Source organism: Lepus europaeus, chromosome 21, assembly GCF_033115175.1.
Source record: "Lepus europaeus isolate LE1 chromosome 21, mLepTim1.pri, whole genome shotgun sequence".
In the NCBI taxonomy this organism is placed as follows: Eukaryota; Metazoa; Chordata; class Mammalia; order Lagomorpha; family Leporidae; genus Lepus; species Lepus europaeus.
Genome location: NC_084847.1, coordinates 5,206,587 through 5,224,925, shown reverse-complemented (window position 1 = coordinate 5,224,925; position 18,339 = coordinate 5,206,587).

Sequence of the window (18,339 nt, the reverse complement as noted above, 5' to 3'; positions counted from 1 at the left end):
ATCCCTGTCTGCCTTAATTCAAGGGTGGCTCCTGCCTGGGTCTGGAAGACAGCTTGTTTCTCTCCCACCTGTGCCGAGCACCTCTTCCTCCGTAAAATACCCCCAAGGCTTGGTAGGACACACTGGTTGCCCACTTCTCTGGGCTCCCATCATACATCAGGGGTCTCATTTTTAAAGGCAAATTTAATAAGTGACGAGACATGCCTGTAGGCACAGACATCCTCAAAATAAAAATACATGTCATTGCAGGTCTTCCAGTTCTTGTTTTGTTCCAGGTCCTACGTAAATTGCTTTGCGAAGTAAAAGAAGAAGTACCTGCTTCTTCATTCTTTAAACTGACACTCCAACTGGACTGCACTAGTCTCAATTTACAGGTAAGTGTGCAGAGATGGGTACTAGCATAACCGAGGTTCAAGGTCACAGAGCTATTACGGGGAGAGCTGGGATTGAAATCCAAGACCCTCAGGCTCCAAAGCCTGTGGTTCTTCATGATCTGCACTGGCGACTCCTGGGTTTAAAGCATCTCTCTCTCTCTCTCTCTCTCTCTCTCTCTCTCTCTCTCTCTCTCTCTCCTGGGTTTAAAGCATCTCTCTCTCTCTCTCTCTCTCTCTCTCTCTCTCTCTCTCTCTCACACACACACACACACACACACACACACACACACACACACACACAAGAATACCCACACACCCTGCTGAAATCACTAAAGCCAGGAACTGAATCAGATCTCTGGAAACTCAAGCCAAACCCCACTGCCTGAGTCACCTTCTCACTGCTGCAACCAAAGACCTGCGACAGGAAACTTGCACAAAGGAGCTCCCTGGGCTCATGGTTTTGGAGGGTCGAGGGCGTGGGGCTCTGGCGAGGACATTCTTGGCTGCATCCCATCACGGTGGATGACAGTGGTGATGCTTGTGAGAGCAGGAGGTCACATCTCAGAGGCCAGAGTGCTGGGTCAGACCAGGCTCAGGCTTTCGTGAGGATCCTCCATTCTCTCGGGAACGACCGACGGGTCACACAAAGAGTGTCTGGGCAGGGCTTCCTCTGACCTTCTACGGGGCCCTGCCACCACCAGGCTGAGGACCAAGCCTTCAACTCATGCCCCTCAGTGGACAAACCATGGTATGTGATCCCAGTGCTGCTGTCTCTCCCCAGCAGGGCCACAGGACGTCCTGGCATCCTCTCGTGGGACCGGCTGCTCACCAGAGGGACAGGATGACCCAGACTGATCTTCACTGAGAGCCACCACAGCTGAAATGCAGGGGAGAACAGGTGACCCCAAAGTGAAAAGCAGATTATTTACCTGGCAATAAATACTGGCCCAGGCACGTCAGAGGCAAAGTGCAACTGCCACTCCCTACAGAGTTAGTTCTTGCTTTCTGCGGTAAGGCAGGTGGCAATCAGGGCTATACAGCACATGGTCTGGGCTTGGAATCTCCAGGTTCAAATCCTGACCTCACGAGGCACTTTGAGTCCTACTGGGCAAATCTGTCCGCGTCTCTCAGCTTCCCCTTCCACCTGTTAACCACGGATGATTGGAGGACGATGGTGCCTCCCACGCGGTGGTTAGGCCACCTGATCTGCAGCAGGCGTGACAAGAAGATAAGCCAAGAACTCTCAGTGCTAGCCTCAGCACAAGACTCCTCTCTCCCAATCGCATATTTATTCACATGCAACCCGGAAGTCATCCTAACCCTGAAAACCCCCAAACTCCTTCTCTGCACGTCTACAGCACACCCAAAATGGTTACGCAGCAGCAGCCCAGGGCAGAAGTGCCAGGAGGAAGCCCTGTCTGCCTACAGCCACTGGCAAAAGGGGTCTCATCTCCTCCTGACAGGCTCTTAACCCACTCTGATCCACCCACCTATGCCTCGGTCACCCAAATCAGTCTGCACAGCAGGACTGAGATCCAGATGGCGTTTACACTGCAAATAAAGATGAATTTAAATGCACGGGGTCCTCAGCAGAAACACGGGCACGGTAAATGTCAGACGTGTGGGGTTTCATGAGGCCGTGCAGCCGCTTACGAGCAGTGGTCTCCCTGCTGTCACCCTTGCCAAATCCACATCAGCTCCCTGGCATCCGCCTGGGGAGGCAGCCATGTGCACAGATGCTTCCCGTCCAAGGGTAGGAATTCGAACCTCCCCGCAGATCTCCTTGTGACCCTGCAGGAGACATTTGAGCATCAGCCAGGGGCCCTTCCAAGCTTGGGGACATTCCCGGGGGCCCTGCGAACTGGTGCATCAGGAAGGCTGGGAGCAGCGCCTTGTCATGCACACACCCGTGAACAACCAGCAAGATTTTCCCAGTGACAAGTAGCATTCTGTGGCCCTGGGAGGAAACAGGATGCCAGGGTAGAAAAAGAAAACCAAACAGGAGAGGAAAAACACTTTCATTCTGTCAACAGTCTCTAACTGAGCCAGACCCAAGAGCAGATCAAAGAATCAAACAAATCTATGGCTCTGCATTAAAATGCCCGCTCCCTTGGATGGCTGAAATTCACCTCTCCTCTTCCACCCGGACCCCTGCTCTGGGATGCAACAGGAAAACGAGTCACTCAGGGTCAACAGCCCTGCAGAACCTAAGAGCACGGGAATAAGACGCAGCAGCAAACTTGGGACTCTGTTCTCTAACACTCTCCTCTCACAGAGATGGTCGACAACCCAGACAAAGGTATGAAACGGAAGTAGAGGACCACAGCCATGAATGCAGAAGCCACAGGGGAGACGGAGACAGAACTAAGAGGAGGAGAAATGCAACGAGAACAAAGCAGCGTTCTGCTTGGGATGGCATCTAGTCCTGCAGGGGTCCTGCTAAGCTCCCTCTGCTAACGGAAACTCAGCTCCAAAGAACACACCGCCAGTTCCCCTCCAGAGTGCGCGGCAGCCAACAAGCTCCGCCCAGGCCGAGGAGGGCGCTGCTTCAGAGCCAGGTTTACTGATTATTTTGACATCTCTGTCATCCCCTGTCACTTCAGCTCCACTTTGTCAAATTACTGGTTTTGCCAGAAGCGTCTGGATTACATGGAGAGAGAGTACGTGTGCACGCACACGCGTGTGTGGGAGCAAGCGTCAGCACTTCAGCAGTGAAATTTCATCATTACACATCGGGGTGGCAGGAGGTCCAGAGCACAGTTCCTGAGATGCACAATGACTGCTCCCATGGCTACGGCTGCCTTCTCCCTGTGCGGCCTCACCCCACACCCCTGTGCACAGACAGTTCGTGGAGGTGCATAACGACTCCCATGGCCACGGCTGCCTTCTCCCTGTGCGGCCTCACCCCACACCCCTGTGCACAGACAGTTCCTGGAGATGCACAATGACTCCCATGGCCATGGCTGCCTTCTCCCTGTACGGCCTCACCCCACACCCCTGTGCACAGACAGTTCCTGGAGATGCACAATGACTCCCATGGCTACGGCTGCCTTCTCCCTGTACGGCCTCACCCCACACCCCTGTGCACAGACAGTTCCTGGAGATGCGCAATGACTGCTCCCATGGCCATGGCTGCCTTCTCCCTGTGCGGCCTCACCCCACACCCCTGTGCACAGACAGTTCCTGGAGATGCGCAATGACTGCTCCCATGGCCACGGCTGCCTTCTCCATATGCGGCCTCACCCCACACCCCTGTGCACAGACAGTGGGACTTGAGCTCTGCCCGCACCCTGACTTTCCCGTGAATGAAAGGACTCAGGTACATAGAGCTGCCTCCCAGTCCTCACCCCCAGCTTCTAAGTGTGATCCAGGACCCAGAGGAGCGACAGCGGATGCCAGATTTGCATGGCTGATGAAAGGGGGGAGGGAACAGGAGGCAAGGACATTTCCTCCCTCACAGAAGGAGTGGCAAGTCCACAGAGCCCGAGGGAGTGAGGTGACGGAGGCACTAGGACTCATCACACACTACTTGCAGCCAACTGATTGGCTAAGTTCTGTATTAGCCACATGAGGTCAAGTTTATAGAACAGCTGGGGAGCCCTTGGAAATGGGCAATCTTTGAAGATCTGACTCAACAACCCATGAAGACACACAGGAGCTAAAATTTTAAAATCAAGGAAAAAAAAATGCCTGCCTCACTTTTGTCAAATCTCATTTCAAGTCTTTGTCAAACTGTTAAGAATTATATACTGCCAGAGTTTTAATGATCTAGGACTACCTTAAAATTTACTCTGTATGAGTGGAGTTCAACATAAATAAAGATTTATCTATTCATTGAAAAGTCAGAGCTGGGGGGAAGACAGAGAAAGAGGTCTTCCATCCCACTGGATCCCTCCCCAGATGCCCAGCCAAGGCTGGGCCAGGCTGAAGCCAGGAGCCAGGAGCCAGGAGCATCTTCCAGGTCTCCCATGGGGGTAGCAGGAGCAAATGCATTTGAGCCATCGTCTGCTGCTTTTAACAGGCCAACAGCAGGAAGCTGGATCAAAGTGGGGCAGCCAGGAATCAAACAAACACATATAGGATGTCAACACAGCAGGCAGTAGCTTAACCTATTACATTGCCTGGCCACAGTGCCGGCCCCTGAAACTTTAACACCTTTTCTTTTTGACTGTTGCTTACAATCCCTGCCTCTACTCCTGCTAAGCTACAGTCGTTTTACATTTGACTTGTTGAAGTCTTTGTTCAGTGGATTACCTACCATAAAACATAAGGAGTACCACATAAAGTAATAATGTGTTCTCTCAGAAATAATATTAAGTGAAAAACACAACAAAATCAAAACAAAACAAAGAAATGTGTGTGTACATGAGTATGTGCACGTGTGTGGATGCATGCATGGGCAGCTAAAGCCATGTCCCAAGTGACCTCCCAGCAGGAAGGCGGGGGGGGGGGGGTTGGGGCTCATTGCAGCCCCAGGTGTGAGTGATCAGCACCATGGTTGCAGCTGAGCCAAAGGCGATTTGGTCTTCACTGACCAAGGCTTATCCTGGTTGTTCACTGACATTTTCCCAATGACGAGTCTGTCGTAGTTCTAACAGTGTCAGTCCCCTAGTAACATTCAAACATCAGTAGCAAAGAAATCAAAAAGCAACAGACACTGGGCAGAAACGTGTCCATGAGTTCCATAAAGGTGCAAGGGAGAGAGAAACATCCTGGCATTGGCAATCAGAGCAGGAAACAGTTTCTGAGAACTGCGACATGGGCAGAGTGGAGCGGCACACACATTGAGCCTACGTGGAAATTCCATTCCGTCCAGCTCACAAAATACACTCATGCAAGCAAACCTGCGTGCACACACAAGGGGACTGCCGATGTGCACCGAGTCACCTTGGCCTTCACACTGGATCTGGGATCACCAAGTCTGAACGCAACCGACCATGTCATTATTTCCCTCACCGAGAGCAGATTAACATGAACTAAAATAACACGTGGCAACTGCCTTTTATTTAAAAGTAAAGTTTGCTTTGAGCAGTCCTCAAAGGCCTTATGATCAGCAGAGGGTCCCCACCCATCACAAATCACAGCTGAGAATCTCTGCTCGATTTAATATACAGTGTCTGCATGGGACAACAGGGACACCACTGCAAAAAGAAACGACCTTCAAAATCATGGAACGAAGTCAGACGTGGCCAGCAGCGTGTCCTCTCAGTCCACCTATTCCACCTCTTTGGATGCAAGGTGTACCTGGTGACATCTGACCTGCCCAGAGCTCAGTCACTGAAACGTCCAAGGACTCTTGTCAGTAAAGAGAGACAGACGGCAGAAGCAGCGAAGTGCAGACAAATCCTCTAACGTTGCTGTTCCTGAGGGGATACCCACCAAGTGTAACACAGAGGACGAGTGGAGAGAACAGTGTAAATATGCAGGAAGTGACCCCCCCACACTCCCACCCCAGCCCACCTCCCAATATCCAGCAGGAAATTGCCACCCATGGGAATGTGTCCTGACGGAAACGATTTTCAAGTCACAGCACACGGATACTCTGATAGCCCATCATTACATAACCTATAACATATGTAATATCACAGATGTCACATATGACATACAGAATAACATGCACAAAACTGAAATCTGGCATGAGCCAAAACATAAGCAAGCTGTTTTTCTGAAAAGGTGACGACTAAAACTAAAACCAGAACCAGATTCTCTGTAAACCTCATTACATTTGAAATCCTCCTAGAAGTCATCAGAAATAACACAGATTGCAAGAGGGGAACACGACACACACTTCTAAGCATGACTGTGTGTAGCTAATACCGGCACACGAACCACCGGCAAATCATCATCCAGCGAGGCGTGCCTTAAACACGTGGGCTGCAATCATAGAGTTCCTGTTCAGCTCGAGACAAAAACAATGAAAAATATCGACTTACCTTTCTGTCTTCTATTCCCACGCAGGTATTGCAGTCTGCCTTGATATCCTGAGAGGACGAGAAAACAAAGCGAGAGAGAAAACCAGAGTCAGGCTTTCGGTCAGAGAACGTTCGGTGGTGTTGTTGAAATGCCCTTTAAAATAATAAGGGGCTCACACTCCTAACAGTTCTTCCCCGAGCCATTGCTCTTTATAGTGCGTCTGAGAGGGATATGCCATGGTGTTTGCAGTCGAGACATATGGACATCGTAAGGAAGTTTTACGGCATGCAGATGTGGGGTGAAGACACAGTGCTGGGTCAGAGACCACTGCACAGAGAAGCTGGAGGCTCATAAAATAATCTGACCCCCAACCCCTCCATTCACATCAGTGGAGAACATCCTGAATCCAACTTAACACCTCTCCCATTCCAAATTTAGAAAAGTCAGACCTATAATACTCTAACACAAAGCCACCACTGCTTACTTCTTGTACATCTACCTACCCTCCTATACAACTAACCAGCCAACCAGCCACCCACCCTCCCATACAAGCCAACCAGCCATCCACCCTCCCATATAACTGACCAGCCAACTACCCACCCACCCTCCCATACAACCAGACAACCAGCCAACTACCCACACACCCTCCCATACAACCAGACAACCAGCCACCCACCCTCCCATACAGCCAACCAGCCATCCTCCCTCCCATATAACCGACCAGCCAACTACCCACCCACCCTCCCATACAACCAACCAGCCAACTACCCACCCACCCTCCCATACAACCAACCAGCCAACTACCCACCCACCCTCCCATACAACCAGCCAACCAGCCATCCACCCTCCCATATAACTGACCAGCCAACTACCCACCCACCCTCCCATAAAACCAACCAGCCAACCAGCTACCCACCCTCCCATACAACCAACCAGCCAACCAGCCACCCACCCTCCCATACAACCAACCAGCCAACTACCCACCCACCCTCCCATACAACCAGCCAACCAGCCATCCACCCTCCCATATAACTGACCAGCCAACTACCCACCCACCCTCCCATAAAACCAACCAGCCAACCAGCCACCCACCCTCCCATACAACCAACCAGCCAACCACCCACCCACCCTCCCATACAACCAACCAGCCAACTACCCATCCACCCTCCCATACAACCAATCAGCCATCCACATTCCCATGTCCCTCACACACTCACTCATCCAACCATATATCTACCCACCTATCCACCTAGTCAACAACCATCTATCTATCCATCTATCCACCCACAAACCCACCCACCCATTCATCATTAACGAACCCACCCACCTACACACCCAGCACCACAGATGCACTCATTCATCCATCTATCCACCCATCCAATCAGCCATACTTATTGCACAGATATTTTTCTGCATTTTTTCTTATTGTTCTGGGATATAAAGATAAAAAAATATATGGTCATAACCCATGGAGCTCACTAGAATGAATGGCAGACACAGTCACATCAGCAACAGAGACACTAATTTACTCAAACTTACATGTTTGCTAAGAGACAGAAGATCTCTGTCTCTCAAATGCAATGAAAATAAATAAATAAAAATTCAGAAGACACGTTCAGAACCCTGTTATCCACCCAGCCTGTGTATTGGCACTGAAGGCTCAGTTACCTACCAAGCACATGGAAGCTTAGGTTCTACTCAGACAGACAGATGATAACAATTTCACAACCAGTAAACAATGTTTAGAAGATGTAGGGAGAAGAAAGGAAATGCTGAGAATAAAGGAGTAAGATTTTTCAACGTAAAAAGGGGCTGAAACTGAGAGAAGGCTTGCAGGAAGTCAGATATGAGCCGAGGATTCAGGTAGGGCAGCCTCCAGGGCAAGCGGAGAGCAGGTGCAAAGGCCCACTAGTTCCTGGGGCCAAAGGCAAGTGGAGAGGACAACACGGGGAGCCGAGAGGAGAGGAGGAGGCTGGCTTTTATCCTGAGGGCACCGAGGACACACAATTTGTATTTTTTTGATAATGGCACAAAGCACACGGCATAGCACTGCCCAGTTTACCATTTTAAGTCACGTTCGTACACTCCACAGTGCACAGTCCAGTGGCATCACGACCACCCGCATTTCTGTGCAATCATCCCCACCGTGCACACTGCAGTTTTCATCTTCCCAGACTGAACTGTGCCCCACGAAGCACTGATTCCCCCTTCTTCCTTCACTGTTCCCTGGCAACCAGTATTCCAGCTCCCGCGTCTATGGGTCTGAGGACTCGCTAGACCTCTCTGCTTCAGTCTGCTAGGAACACTGTCGCTCAGAGACTCGACGTCCAAGGCCAAGGTGAGCTCCTGAAGGTGAGCTCCTGAGGTGGCTTCCCTCCTGGCCTGCAGCTGCAACCTTCTCACCGGCCCTCCCAAGGCTTTTCTACTTTATCAGAGAGTGAAAGTGAGAGGGGGGGGGGAGGGAGGGAGGGAGGGAGGGATAGAAAGGGTGGAAGGGTGGTATCCCTCCCTCTAAATACACCAGTCCTATCGGATGAGGATCCCACTCTTGGGACCTCGTCTAACCTCAATCAGCACTGTGAAGTCCCAATCTCTCAACACAGTCATGCCGGGGGTGAGGACCTTGGAATCCCATTTTTGAAGGGACTCCATTCAGTCCACAACACTGGTATAAGTGAGGTCACGTGACATGTGTCCTCTGTGTCCAGCTTACTTCACTAAGCACGGTATCTTCAATAACCACTCACGTGGCTCAGAACTCCTTGGCTTTCTAAGCCTGGATAACACCCCATCGCGCAGATAAACCACACTGTGCTTATCCATAAGTGTCACGCATCAATGGGAACTGAGTATTTCACATTTGGGCCACCGCTATGAACACGGGTGTCTAAGCATCTATTCAAGTCCCTGCTTCCGATTCTTCTGCGTGCATGTGCAGAAGTGGAAATGCTGAATGCGATGGTGATTCTGCTGAACGTGAGGAACCCCTGTGCTGTTCTTCACAGAGGCTGCAGCCTCTCACATCCCCCCAGCACGGCCCAAGCGTCCACACCGCAATGACACCCTCTTCATGCAGAGGCTCTGAAGAGAGGACAGCCGGGTTCTGGCTTCTGTTTGAACAGAACAGGCAGGTGGAGGGGCCAGCTTCAGGGATGCTGTAGGAGCCCACATGTGAAGGACAGTGGCTGGACAAGGGTGGATGGAGCCGACCCTATGTTTTTTTTTGTTTGTTTGTTTGTTTGTTTTGTTTGCTTTTTGACAGGCAGAGTTAGACAGTGAGAGAGAGACAGAGAGAAAGGTCTTCCTTCCATTGGCTCACTCCACCAAGATGGCCACTATGGCCAGCGTGCTGCACCAATCCGAAGCTAGGAGCCAGGTGCTTCTCCTGGTCTCCCATGCAGGTGCAGGGCCCAAGCACTTGGGCCATCGTCCACTGCACTCCTGGGCCACAGCAGAGAGCTGGACTGGAAGAGGAGCAACCGGGACAGAATCTGGCACTGCAACCCGGACAGAATCTGGCATCCCAACAGGGACTAGAACCCAGTGTGCCGGCGCCGCAGGCGGAGGATTAGCCTAGTGAGCCGCGGCGCCGGCCTACCGACCCTATGTCTTGAGAGCTGGATGTGGCATTTGAGGGAAAGATGGGGTCCTCCAAGGGGAGAGTGTGGGTGCAGAAGCTGGGGGAGAGGTCAGCAAATAGCAGCAGCTCCCGTCTGGATGAGTGAGTCCTACAGGCAGCTTTGCTTCTCCACCAGGGAGCAGCTGGGCCTGCGCTGCTGATGTGGCACGGAGACAGGGGTGGTACCGTCAGGAGGCCCTCACTGTGGCTATGTGTTAATGAACACAGCAAACTCTAAGCCCACATGAATCGAAAGCAGAGCAAACGCAATCAGCTCCTAAGGTGAGGACGACGCAGAACATGGTCGGCACTGTCCTCCTAACAGACGGTTTTGAAATCCACAAAGTGGGCCTGAAACAGGGAGCGATGACCGACCACATCTTTGGGAGCAGGCGTTAGGTGTCCCTCACGCTTCTGTCAAAACTTACAGCAGCCAAATGAGGTCGCGACTTGTTCACTTTTAGTCTAAGAACATTGAGAAGAGCAAAAGGTAACCGGCTGTAGGCCACACAATGATAGAGTTCCAGCCCAGAACTGGATGCGAGGGGCTCCCGACACCAGCACCCTTCCACGCCCTCTGGGTGGTCCGGTGTCAATCAAGGTGCTGGGTCCATCACAGCGTTCAAGCCCCAAGTCTCACTCTTGGCTGTGCTGTGAGGAAAGAGGATTTCTCACAGCAAAGTGGGGAAAGAAACTGCACAGCTGTGGTTCTCAAAGTGAAGCCCTTCCAGCCAGCAGCGCCGGCCAGAAACGTGTTAAAAATGTGTATTCTCACAGCCACTCTGGAAAATAGTACAGAGGTGCTTCAAAAAGTACAATGGGCCAGTGCCGCGGCTCAATAGGCTAATCCTCTGCCTGTGGTGCGGGCACACCGGGTTCTAGTCCCAGTCGGGGCGCCAGATTCTGCCCCTGTTGCCTCTCTTTCAGTCCAGCTCTCTGCTGTGGCCTGGGAAGGCAGTGGAGGATGGCCCAAGTCCTTGGGCCCTGCACCCGCATGGGAGACCAGGAGAAGCACCTGGCTCCTGGCTTCGGATTGGCATGGTGCGTCGGCCGCAGCAGTCATTGGAGGGTGAACCAACAGAAAAAAAAAAAAAAAAAAGGAAGACCTTTCTCTCTGCCTCTCTCTCTCTCACTTTCCACTCTGCCCGTCAAAAAAAAAAAAAAAAATTTAAAATAATTTTTTAAAAAAGTACAATGAGAACTAGTGTATGATCCAGGAATCCCAGTTGTTAGTCTATGCCCTAAGGAAACAGAGTGAAGAGAAGGCAGGAAATTCTGTCACTTAGGAAGCGATGGAGGAGCTGGGAGGACACTCACTGAAATAAACCAGTTACAGAAGCACAAATCCCATCTCTGCAAAAACCAAAACCTCTAATATGTAAAGAAAAGCAGCAGTGGTTTCCAAGGGGCAAGGAGGCGCTCAGGGTGATGCTGGCCAAAGGATACAGAATTTCAGGGGGCTCAAGAGATCCACTGGACATCAAGGCGAAGGATTAACAAGGGATTGTATTCTTGAGAATGGCTTACAGCGCAAGTGATCTCACAACAAAAATCGGTAACTATGCGTGGGCCCAGACAGGTGGACAGCTCTATGTAGCCAACGTACCCTTATCACAAAATGTGCGGTACGCAGCAAATGCACGAAATCTCTGTTGATCTAAACACACGAATAGGAAAAACCGCACACAGACTTTCTGGCCCCACCCAACGCCTACAGAATCAACAACTCTGGCAGTGGAGGCCACGCCCACGGAGGAACGAGCTGCCAAGGATTCCGCAGCGGGCTCCAGGTTAACCATCGCGGTGTTGGCATCCGATTCCCACATGCCAACTCTCGGGTCTACCGTCCTGGGCAACTTTCTTTACTTTCCATACTCCAGTCTCTTCTGTGATGCAGCTGTCAAATGAGGAACAGGCCACTCAGAGTGGGGTCTGTGGGCCAGCAACACCGCCAGCCCAGGAACCTGAGAACACGCAACCTTGCAGGTCCCACGGCAGGTGTGCCGAGTCGGAACCCATGCTGCAGCCGGTGGCACGGACGGAACAGGTTGCAGCTCTAATCCTCAGTGTGGCTGAGTCTGGAGATGGGGCCGCTGTGCGAAGGTTACCTGAGGTCAAAGGAGAGAGGAAAAATCCGTGCCTTACACGAAGACACACCGGAGGACTCGCTCCCTCACCCCCTCTCTGAAGGCACCAGCCAAGGGAAGGCCACAGGAGGACATGAAGGGAAAGTGATGTCCACGACCCAGGGAGGGGCCCTGGCCACCTGGCATCCTGTCCTCTGATCCCCAGGCTCCTGAGACAACAAATGCTGCTGCTGAAGCCAGAGCTGACCTCAACACGGTTTACTGGTGACCGACAAGGCAGTGAGTGGCCCAGCACCTGGGGGCACGGTGACGAGAGACATTCTCTTTCTCCTCTTACCCTCACTGCTCGGGGGCGGGGTGAGGACGCTGACCAATGCTGGACGTCGAGTCAACAGAACACCCTTACTGTCACCAGGAACTCTTCCCAGTCTGCCAGGTAAAGTCAGAGAGGGGCCAGAGCTGTGGCATCGGGGGCAAAGCCTTGGCCTGCAGCAGCGGCATCCCACACGGGTGCCAGCTCCTGCCCCAGAGGCTCCACTTCCAATCCAGCTCCTTGCTAACGCTCTGGGAAAGCAGCGGAAGGTGGCCCAACTGCTTGGACCCAGGCACCCATGAGGGAAACCTAGATGAAGCTCCTGGCTCCTGGCTTTAGCCCGGCTGAGCTCTGGCCATTTCAGCCATTTGGGGAGTGAACCAGAGGATGGAAGACTTCTCTCTCTGACTTTCAAAATAAATGAATAAATCTAAAAAAAAAAAAAAAAGAAAGAAAGAAAGAAAGAAAAAGAAAAGAAAAAGAAAAAGAAAAAAATCAAGACCTGGAGATTAAGTCAGTATGGGAGTTCTGAGAATCATGGATTATTTCTAAACCTAGGAAATCCCATCCAGAGACGAGGTGAGAAAGCTGAGCCCCTGTCAGTCTGCTCCTGCTCCACCCAGGTGAGGCACATGGCATCCTAGTCCCCTCCAGAGGGAGGAGGTGAGGTCCGCGGGAGAGCAGCCGGCTCCAAGTCCGACGGACCGCAGGGAAGCGGCAGGTGTCAATCAGCGAACTCAGGAAATCAATGCAGCAGAGGTACATCTCTGCTTTGAATCTGCCATCGAGGACACACACAAGCGACAGGAAAAAGCCAGCTGGCAGCACCACAGCCACCAGAGCCTGCGCCGCTTCCCTGAGATTATCCCATTTATTCCTGTCAGGATGGATTTGCGAAAGCCAGGCTGGATTTTTTATTTAGATGATACTGTTGGTTTGTCACCCGCCACGGATCCAGCAGGAAACACCCCAGGGGACTGTACTGGCTTCCGAACAGTGTTCCTCTCAAATTGGAAAAATGTCACAAATTATCCCGCGTGGCACTGTGCACGGAGCCGGGGTCTCCGACGGGTTCCGACCTGGCCTTGCAGAAGCAGAGGCATCATGGAAGTGCTCCAGCCCCACGTGACAGCCTAGGACACGGCCTCGCTGCTCACGTGTGAGTTATCAACTTGGAGCCCTGGACTCGGCAGCAGGCAATCAACTTCCCTACAGATGCAGCTGTTCCATGGCTCCGGAGCAGGGAGCAGGGAGCCCGGGAGACGAGGGAGCCCGGGAGACGAGGGAGCCCGGGAGACGAGGGAGGCTGGGCCTGCACGAGCCGACCCCATCTCAGCGGCCACAGTGCTCCTCACCGGAAGGAAGCTCGACTTTGCTCTGCCTTGGTTTCCCCATCTGGGAGCCAGGAGCGCCATAGCTGCGGCAAGCGCTGGCCCTCAGCCCCGACGCAGGCCACAGCCGAGAAATGTCAGCTGTCACCGCTGACATTCTCTGGAGCCCCGGGGCAGCCCGACTCTGAGCGGAGAAGCAAGCGCTTGCAAACAGCTCTATTTTTAAAATTTTCTCTTCTTCCTCGGGCCTCTGACTCCTTCCGGCTTGGAGGCATCCGAGTCCGAGTGGACCTGCCCTTCCCGGAAGCTGCTGTCTCTCCTGACAACCCCACACCAGGCCTGGGATCAACTGCCTTCCTCCTTGGGAAGAAATCCAAGTGTGCCGTTATCGCACAGGAAGTAAGCGCTACAGCAAGATGGCGCAGAACATTCTGGAAAACCAATTTCCACATCACACTCTGCCAAGAAATCAACGTGATTTGGAATCCCGAGTTGACTTGAGAAACGGTTTCCAGGGCAAAACCAATCGTTCTGACACCTTGGACATGCAGTTTTCCCACTGTCCTGAAAACAGTAATGACTCAGTTAAAATTAAGTCCATAAATGTAAGTTTAGATGCAGCAGCTAAGAATCTCTGGGTGATATTCTATAACCTGAGTTATTAATTTTTTTGACAATTTCTTGTGTTTTTTTTTTTATGTTCATAAAGACTCAGTCTTCAAGATAAACAACCCACTTTGACCATGAGGCCGAGGTTCCCTTCTGATGAGCAGAGTTGAGTCTTGGGAGTTCACACGGCCCAGCTGATGGGAGAAGGAGGACTGGGGTCCATCTGGTCTACCTGTTGTGCGGTTAATCCTCTCTCCAACACAGTCTACTGTCCTGGAATTTGAATATTTAAAACAACGTGTGTAACTGCCTTATTAGGGACACCTGCATCCCACCTTTGAGAACTGAGTAACTACTGTCTTGGAATCACAGTAGTCACAAATTTGAAATCATGCTTGCCTCGCAGCTGGATTCTTCCATCTGTGTTCACTCAACTCAAAATATTCAGATAAGATCTTTGAATACGTGAAGAATAGTATAAAATGTCCTGATTTATCAGATCTACTTTCTGTTTCCATTCACAAATTCACCAGCCATTGCAATACCACAAAAGGCCAGCAGATAGCAGCAAAGAACTGCAAAAATAAAAGCACCAAGCAGTGCCCACATACCAGAGGATTCCATTCAGAGGATCTGAAAACTCCATTAAAGACCAGGCTCTTTTTGCTTGCAGGAAAAGTCTCAAATGACCGCATGCTTTAATTGCTAAGCCCTGGCGACCTAGCAGGAGCAGGGGGAGGCATTCATTAGCATGCTGTTAAAAAGGGAGGGTGCGAATTCCTGTGTGCAGGCACCGGAGCTCGCATGTGAGCGTGAGAATGACGGAGACTGAGGGCTGCTGCACCTGAAACCACACACAGCAGACAAAGCTGCAATGTGATTGCACTAAGAGAGCGAAATCTGCCTTGGCTGAGGAGGAGAGAACACCAGGCCTCCATCCACACTTGGAGCAGCGGCTCAGCCACCACCCGGAGCGCCCGCACCCCACACTGCAATCCCTGGGCTTCAGTCCTGACTTCACTCCTGGTTCCAGCTTCCTGCTGATGCTCATGCTGGGGGGTTGCAAGTGATGGCTCAAGTAGCTGGACCCCTGCCCCGCCCCCCACCCCATGGGAGACCCAGACTGAGCTCTGGACTCCTGGCTTAGGCTGTACCCATCTCTGGCTGTTGTGGGCATTCAGAGAGTGAACCAGCACACTGGAAACCTCTCTCTGCCTTTCAAATACTTAACTTTCTTAATTGGAGAAATGTATTTTTTATTTTTAAAAAGATTTATCTGAAAGGCAGAGCCACAGTGACAAAGGGATAGAGGAAGATAACTCTTCCATCTTCTGGTTCACTCCCCAACAGCTGCAATGGATGATTCTGGCCAAAGTCAGAAGCTTGGAACTCCATCCTGGTCTCCCACAGGGTGGCAGGGCCCCAGGCACGTGGGCCATCATCTGCTGCTTTCTCAGACCATTAGCAAGGAGCCAAATTGAAAGAGTAGCCAAGGCTCAGACTGGGGCTCTAATATGGGATTCAGGCACCACAGTGGCACACAACATTGGCCCCAATTGGAACAACTTTAACCAACATTAGAGGGTATTTTCTTTGAAAGAGGAATCTGGAAGGGGTGTGGTGGGTGCAGGACTGAAAAAAAAAAAAAAAAAAAAAAAAACACGGCCAGAAAAATCACAAAAGAGTCCCCGACCCAAGCTTCCAGGCCAACCCAGGAGACAGGGTGCTCATCCGAGCGTCTCTGCATTGTTTCTCATCATCACCCTTTTTGTCCTCTGAGTTTTGTTGTGAGTTCACACATGGTGATGCCACTCAATAGTCAAAGAGCTTCGACAGAGGATCCAGAAAGATTTCATTGCATGCTACATTTCTGTAGCTTGGTTATCAGTGGACAAACACAAGGCTTCCGGGCAGCTCGGAAGCCGGCCTCAGGAGCAACAAAGCCCAGCAGCCCGGGGACACCAGGGCCGGCTCAGCTCAGACTCCAGTGTCACCAGGCCCCTCTCAGGTAGGCGCCCAGGCCACCAAGGTGAGCGAGGCCAGGGTCTGTTTGTAAATAATAGGATGCATCTGCAGTATCACAGCAGGAGTTTAATGAGCACGCTTTTAATTAACTGCACGAGTAATTACCCATATTAGATGTAAATCGCACTGCTTTTCGCACGAGGTGAATCATTTCAGTGCAGCTTTTAGGAATAATATCGTTGGAGGAGCAGCCTGTTACAGACTCTCTCAACAACTTGGGGTTTTGAAAAAAGTCCAGAGGACACCATGGCCAGCCCGGGAAGCCCCGAGTTTGCCAGCAGGCCGGACGCTGTGCGCTGCGATCCCTCTCCTATCCTGTGAATCCCGGCTCTGGCACTGAAACACACCCTGGCTGCAACTGGACTCCCAGTGAGCACCCGCACGGCGGCCTCTGAGCTCTGCAACTTGCAGGGTGGGGAGGGGGGACAGATTCTGTTTCCCTGGTGCCTTTAAGGCTCCTGGATGCCTCCCAGCACGGGCACTGAGGGACCCTTGCGAGTGACCACACGACTCAGGATAGGGAAGCGAAGGCAGAAGCAGCTCTCAAGCGGTCGGCGAGTGGTGGGGCTTTGTCCAAAGAACAAGACAGATTCCCAAGGAGAAGGGTGACGTGCGGGAGCAGGGCTCCAGCCCCGAACGGCCCAGCGCACGACGAGGATAAATGTCCACATCAACAGCTCCAAAAAGGCAAGGCAGCGCTCCCTTGGATTTATAAATAGCGCCGGAAAACCACAGAGGTCGGCGCCGGCGGGGAGTGAAGGTGAAAGCGGAGGCCGCGGCCGGGAGCTGTGTGCAGAAGCCACCAGGACGCCCCTGGCGTGGATGGGAGCAGCTCGGGTCACCGCTCATAAGCACACAGTGATGGGTGATCGTCCACACGGGGGAGGCACCCTCCTCAAAGAATCCAAGGATGCAATTACCTAATCGAAGCTGGACGCACTCACGTTAAGCATCTCGAGTACAGATCAGGAACGCAGGAACAGCAAGGAGAGCTGAGGCCCAGGGATTCGGAAAACCACAAAGTAGTCCACCAGATCCCAGCCACCCCTCCAGACGGCAGGGGCTGCCATCACAACCGTTCTTGTATCTCGAGCCTCCTCTGGGATTTTATGTGGCGATGTGATTGATGCTGCTTCTAGGGGGCATGTGCACTATCACAACCCCTAGAGGGGCTGCAGCCAGTGATGTCCTGTTAGGATGAGATGCCCCGAGAACAGAGCCCGGCTCAAGGTCAGCTGAAGGAGCAGCCAGACGGGAACCTGCGTGTCCCAAGGCAGCCTCCTCCAGTGGCTGCCCAGGGCCCCGCATTTCTGATCTTCCCACCCTGTCCATCAGGACTCAAATGAAGGAACACACGGAGAACACAGCCTGTTTCGTAGTCAGCAAATCAACCTCTTGAGGAAATGGGGCACAATGAACATTTGGAAACACTAAGATAGATAATGAAATAACCCATGCTGATGTTTCAAGCAAAATGCAATCAGCAATTAAATGCATTCTATTTTCATCTCCCTGTGTGGAACAAAATCCCTAAGAAACCCCAGTATGCAGTCTACACTGCTCCAAACCGACACTACCATTCAAAGGCTATGTGGCTCACAAGGTGACTCCCCTGTGCCTCTGTTTCCACATTTCAGAAAACTCAGAGCACAGTTCTGATAAGATCATCAGAAGTATTGGATCACTTAGTTAGAAGTACAGTTTTCAAATTTTATGTATGTTTATTGTACATTATTTGAAAATCATATAAATATTAATAATTATTCTTCCTTCATGATATAAGACTTTCTTTTAAAAATTTTATTTACTTATTTGAAAGCGTTACAGAGAAAGAGAGAACGAGGGAGAGAGCAAGCGAGAGTGGGAGACAGAGGCAGAACTTCCGTCCGTTGTTCATTCTACAGATGGCTACAATGGCAGAGCTGGGCCAGGCTGAGCCAGGGCTTCATCCAAGTTTCCTATGTGGCTGCAGGGGCCCAAGGACTTGGGATATTTTCTGCTGCTTTTCAAGGCACATTAGCAGGGAGCTGGATCAAAAGTGGGGCAGCTGGGACTTGAACCCCTATCC